The sequence below is a fragment of the Prosopis cineraria genome, unplaced genomic scaffold (genome assembly GCF_029017545.1).
Source record: "Prosopis cineraria cultivar Desert tree isolate PC_DT_omini unplaced genomic scaffold, ASM2901754v1 PC10, whole genome shotgun sequence".
NCBI classification, from domain to species: domain Eukaryota; kingdom Viridiplantae; phylum Streptophyta; class Magnoliopsida; order Fabales; family Fabaceae; genus Prosopis; species Prosopis cineraria.
The window spans coordinates 32754978-32762039 of NW_026555341.1; positions in this window are offsets into that span (position 1 = coordinate 32754978).

Consider the following 7062-nt stretch of genomic DNA (forward strand, 5'->3'; position numbering starts at 1 on the left):
TCCCTTAATTATTTGTCCTAGTCTTTAATTTGGATATCTTGTTTCTATTATAAATGGACTTCTCTATTGGCACATATAGCTATGATGATATAACTAGATTCTAACTCCTATGGGATAGTTCTAACAGAATGTAAATTTTTCAAGTAAGCATTCAAACCATCAATAACATTGTATTAATTTTGCATTTCCTGTGCTGCACACTTTGATTAAATTAAATAAGAAAGGAAGCAAAAATTACTAAAAGCAAACGTGCAGTTGCATAGGTACTTGTTGACTTTATAAAAGAAGCTAACCTTTTTTAAAGTTGGCAATTCGAATGGGTTGGGTTTATATTAATGTTCAATGTCAAGTTATTTTAAAGGATCAGGGAAGGTTAGAAGTGGTGATTTAGGCCAACCTTATGAGACTAAGCCAAATAAACTCAAAACACACACACACACACACATAATATAAAGCTATTCCATATCTGTCATACTACAAGATCATCCTACAGTTGCCAACAATCATGTCTGTTTGGATGCCTGCGGGAGGAATCCAGAGATCTACAAGAATATAATAGTCAAGATATAATATAATTCAAATATATGAAGTTTTCATCAAAAACAATAACCAAGTGGAATTATTCAAACAAGTAATTTTCTCATGGTCAATTTTCCTTTTTTTTCCCTTTTTGGCCAGAGTCTTGGTCAATTTTAAAGGATCAATCCATTACCTTAATAATTCGTGCATATATCTAGTTTGCTCTAAAAAAGATATAATATATTTCAAAGGTTAAAGGGCAAATTTGACCAGAATTTTTTCACCGGATGCATATTGCATCCTTAACTTTAGAGCAATATTGCCCTCCAACTCTTAAAAAGAATGCATTTTCACCCTATATATTCTTAACCCCTGCTAATTTTGACTGTTAAATGTCACTTAAAAAAAAAAAACTGAATCACGAGCTGACTTCTCCCTCACTCTCTTCTCCCCCCTCCCTCTCCCCGATTCGTTTCTCAGCCTCTTCTGTAACAATAACATGTATAAAAAAAAAAAAAGTCACAAAGTGAAGCTGACATTCTTGGCATAACACAGTACTCTCTTCCCCTCCGACTAAAGAATAGAATGCAAATTCTAAGAGACACAAACCTGTAGAACATCAAATGGGTATGTTCCTGGTAACTCCGGCGTTCTCTTCGTTTGCACTCATCGCACCCTCATGTACTCCATTTCCTGGCTATCGGAGATCCTCTCTCCGATCTCCACCGTTAGGCTCACGAGGACACGACACGTAGACGCAGAAATGATAAAGTGCGAGCTATCCAAGGGGCATTTAGTGGTGCGCCTTGAAGGAATGACTTGCCGTGAACCGTTTCTTCTGAGGTTCAGTGCACAGTTCGCCAAAAAAACCGATATGATAGTTCCGGTGGCGATGAACGACAGGGAAGGGTTCTTCCATGCAACGATGGCGAGAGGCTGGGAAGGACTGGACCCGATTTTCTTCTTCATGAACAAGGAGATGAAATTGAAAATGAAAGAATAGGGCGAACAATCGGGCGATGCTAAGTTCATCATCAGAGTTCGCACTGGGTTTGGATTCAGTTTTTAATATCTTAAAACATTAAAAAAAAATCAAATTTCATTTCTTTTTTTTTTTTAATTCTCATTCTCCACAGCGTAACCGCATAAATAACATGGAGATGCTAAAATAAAAAATATCCCGCCACACCCCACCTGATTCTCCATTAATTATCAACTAAGATTATCTTTTGATGCTAATTAACAATTATTACTATTTATTAATATTTAAGATATGTAAAGCAAGAGAAACGGGCTTCCAATTACTTCCTCTGTCTCAAGTTATAAAACATTTTTAGATAAATACCAATAAATCTTATTAAATACACTTAACAACCTTATTTTTCAAAACAAAAATATAAATTTTTAAAATACTTATCATTTAATATATTAAAAACAGAAAAGATAAAAATTAATTAAAGAGAAAGAAAGAGTAATATTAAAATTAATGCATTTAGGATCTAAACCCTAAACCCTAAATCTTAACTTACTTAAAATGTTTTATATTTTAAGACGAAAATTTTTTTAAAAGTACTTTATAATTGAGATGGAGAGAGTACTTCATACCCAAAACCAAAAGCCTGTTCGTACTCCTTGCTTGCTGCCATGGATCTAAGGTACTATATAAATGGTCATCATTTCTGACTAATGTATAGCAGTTCTAGGTATTTTTGACTGAAGAAACACGGTTACCTACCAAAAAAAAAATCTCTTCTCAGTTTCTTTAAATCCATTTCATCAGCTTCACTCTCCGATATGCTGGTGATTTTTTTGGATACATGTTCTTGTTGCAGGAGAGAGGAAGAAACGGATCAGGGAGAGAGGGAGGAAGAAGAGAGTGAGAAGTCAGCTCAGTTGCCGCATCATTCTTATTATTATTATTATTATTATTATGAAAAAATAATATTTAACGGTGGAAGTTAGCAGTGGCAAACGATAAGGTGGGATTATTCTCTTTTTAAAAGCTACAGGGTCACATTGCTTTTACAAAAAATTAAAGATATCAGGCGCACTTGACAAAAAAGTTTCGAAACAAATTTGTCATTTAACCCTATATTTCAACATTTTACTGCTATATGCTTTCTTTTCCTTCTTGGACTTGCACGACTGCTTCATTTAAACTCCCAGTAACTACATTTCCTTCTCTGAATCTGTTTTTTTTTATTCATTCATTGTATTATAAAATATTTTTAACTGAATTACACCTTACAATCAATGAGTTATCTCTAAAATTTACACTTTTTTCATATTCACTCTTATTTAATAAAATATCTCAATTAAAAAAATATGAAATATTTTATTCAAATCAAGTTTCACTTGCATGAGAGACTTATATTTTAAGCCTTGGAAATATTAAAATCTAAGATAATTCTGAAACCTAATAATAATAAAATATAATTAAATTCTAATTAATAATTTAGGGTTATTAAATATCCGTATTCAAATGATCCTAAATATCTAAAATAACCCTAATCACCATTTTTCACGTTCAGAATCACCAGAAAAGGAAGAAAAATTGAAGAAGTGCGCATGTACGCCTCGTCCCTATCACCATTAACAACCCTATTCCACAGAGACCCAGAAAGTCCCTACAAAGAGGATAATAATTATAATTCCTCAAACCTACCCATTGACTCAAACAAAGCTATGAAGCAAAGGCTCACACCTCATCACTCTAACTTCGTCTCCTTCACCAATCTTGCTCAGACATACTGCAAGTCCACTTCTTCTCCTCCTCCTCCGTGAGGACGCCATGTCTCTGCTTGTTCTTCTTCTGTAACGATCTGATGAAACTCTTGAAGAGGTTGATGATGATGATGATGATGATGAATATGGAGGCTGTAAAATGGGTGGTAGAGAAGGAACTCTAAAACCCATTTGAAGTAGGAGGAAGCTAGCTTGAGGTAGTTGAAGAGCATGCTGAATAGTTGAATAGAAAATCTGAAGATTATTGCAAGACTATTCATGTCTTAAGGGTTACGTTGAGAACCATCAAAAGTTGGGAGAATGACAATTATGTTCCAAAATATTTAATTAATTACAATTATGTCTCTAACAAAATTAATTTTTTAAAAAATAAATTGTAAGTATTCATTGGTTCAGATAATTATAAACATGAATTCTTGATACAATCTGGGAGCTGCATTTTAAATTTTAATGTCCTATTTATAATTGAAACCATTGAATTTGTAACTATTTAAATTAATATTCTTAACTCATTTTTTTAAAAAACTTATTAAAAACCTAAATATCATTAATTCAATATATTGAGAATTAATTGTTATTCTTTCTTAAAAAGTCAAATCTTCTAATTAAAGACATTACTAAAAATTTAACATGAATGACCATATCCATATTTTTCAGTTAGTTTAATTTTTTTATCTTGCAATTATTTTGAATAATTTTATAATTACAACCTTAGTTGGAAGGATCTGTTCTGAAGTCTCAGATGATATCTCTATCCTGGTTTTTTTTTTCTCACCAGCCTCTATCCAGGGATAGGACTGTAAGCCGAAAATAAGGGCTAGCTTGGAGAGCCGGGATTTGAGGCTCTATTTAAATAAGGTTCGGGCTTTAAAAATAAATTTTTTTAAAAGTAATTGGGCTTGAGGCTTGCCCTTATAAGCCTTGTAAAAAAGAGCTCGGGCTCAAGCGGCCCTTCAAGCCTTATTATATCATTATTATTATTTTCTTTAGTAAAACACGTGTTTGAAGCCAATGACCTGCTCACCTAATCCTACACACATTATATTATTATTAATTTTAATTTATTCTAAAATTAATTTAATATAATTTAATAAATATCATTGTAAGGAATAAAATTGTTGATATTTTTTATTTTTCTATAATTATTATGTTTGTGTATTTATAAAAAAATGAACTATTTTTTAACCAAAATTTAAATTTTATTACTAGATCTCTAAATGTGTGTTGTTTATTTTTTTTATTTTTTAAAAAAGGGCTTGCGGGCTCGGGCTGAGATTTTCACATAAGGCCAAGCTTGAAAAATAGAGTTGAAAATGAAAAATCAAACTTTAAAGTTCAGGTCCTTAAAGGTCAAATTCGCCCGTATTTTCAGCTTTAGATAGGTAGGGGGTGCTCCCCCACCCTACATCTCACTTCACTTTCTAATTTTTTAAATTTTGTTTTACTAAAATTGTTAAAATTGATTTTAGTAACCCCATATTTTATGTTATTTCAAAATTTGCCCTCCCACAGTTAGATCCATCCCTGCCTCTATCCATAAATCATAACTATAAAGACTACATGATTAATTTTTTGTTTAAAAAAAACCCAGAATTACATAAGAAAAGGAAAAACTGTAATAGTTTTATAGGGTTCAATCTACACCGCAAGGTTAGATAATGAGAATCATAATTCCGCAAGGTTCAACCTAGTCATTTCTGATGTGTAAGGGGAAGGGAAAAAGAGGGAGAAAACATGGATGAGCGAACCAGAAGTCATCATGTGGAGGGGTTAAACTGAAAATTTATCTAAAAATGGGGGCTGAAATTGATATCAACGGTATATTTTTTACAAATAAAAAATCATGTTGACAACAAAAATATTAAGAAAATTAATTGTTTGGTTCTTCTGATTTTGACTCATAGTTACAATCCAATTCTTTCAAATTAGTCCTTATAATTTTAACTCAATTATAATCTAGTCCTTAAATTTTAACCCTTGTAACTCAATCTTTATAATTTAAAAAAAATAAAATTGTAAATATTAAAACCATTTTAAAATTTTAATATTTATAATTTTTATAAATATTAAAATAATTTAGTAATTTAAAATATTAGCCTTAATATTTAACTTAATTTTAATATTTATAATTATATTACACTTTTTAAAATATAGGGATTAATATTTTAAATGGTTAAAATTATAAAGATCTTGCAAAAGTTAAAGTCCAAGAATTAAGATATAACCAAGTTAAAATTATAAGATGCGTTATAATAAATTAAAATTTAAAAATTAATTAAATATAATTAAGTTAAAATTATAAGAAATAAATTATTAATTCTTCCAAAATCTTTAAACAATGGACACTTAACAACCGTACATGCCTACCCTGATTTCGTCACTAGGAGATGGAGAAAAGGAGTGAGAAGTGATAAAAGATCGAAAAATATAAAATATTTTATTCAAACCAAGTTCCACTAGCATGAGAGAATTATATATTAAGCCTTGGAAATATTAAAATCGAAGACAATTCTAAAATCTAATGATAAGAAAATCTAGTTAAGTTCTAATTAATAATTTAGGGTTATTCTATTCAAATGATCCTAAATATATAAAATAACCCTAACTTTATTTTATCTCATATTCCATTACATTTCTTACTTTATTAATTAGTTGATGCCGATACTCGTAATTAATTTGTTTATCCCGTGACTCACCGTAGCGACCAGTTGTCACGCTCAGAATCATCAGAAAAGGAAGAAAACTTGAAGAAAAGTACACGTACGTGTCTTCCCTCATCACCATTAACAACCCTATTCCCAGAACCCAGAAAGTCCGTACAAAGAGGACAATTATAATTCCTCAAACCTACCCATCGATCCAAACAATGCCTATGAAAAACATGCTCACACCTCAGGACTCCAACTTCGTCTCCTTCACCAATCTTGTTTAGACACACTGCACAGTCCACTTCTTCTCCTACTGCTTCTTCTTCGCGAGGATGCCATGTCTCTGCTTGTTCTTCTTCTGTTACGATCTGATGGAAGTCTTGAAGAGGTTGATGATGGTGATGATGAAGAACACCAAGGCTGTGAAATGGGTGGTAGATAAGGAAATCTAAAACCCATTTGAGGTGGTTGAAGATCATGATGGATAGTAGGATGAAAGATCTGGTTATTATTCCAAGAGCCAAGACCCGGACGGGATAATTTAATAAAAAATTAATATTTTTAAAAAAATAATAATTATACTATAAGACTAAATTATAGTAATATAAATATATTTATTATCATTTTTTCCTTAAAAAACATATTGAACAAGTTGATATAATCTTTAATGTAAATATGCTCTTTATATCATATGTAAATAATTAAACTATTTTATATTTAATAAGTTTTTAAACTTAAATATTTTTTTTAATTTGGATGATGCAAAAAATCAAGAGCAGGAAGTGCATAGTTGCAAAATTTACATCTTATACTTGTAATATTTTCCACGTGAGGGGGTGTATTTGCCCCCTTACTATCATGTAGCTCTGGCAATGGGTCCCAATCTACCAAATATTTGTGTTAAACCTGATGATAATGCATGTTAGGTGACGAGAAAGTCTAAGGGAAAAGGACACTAATGAAAAGCTCTCATTAATCAACAACAATACACATCAATGTTTCTTTATTTAAGGGATTATTCAAATCCAATCAACCCACTAGGGTTATATGTACAAACCCCAAACATGGGGACTAACCATGAGATGAGGATCAAGTTAATCTCCCTCTTGAGGTAGGATTTCAACTTCGTAACCTCTAAAAACAATATGAC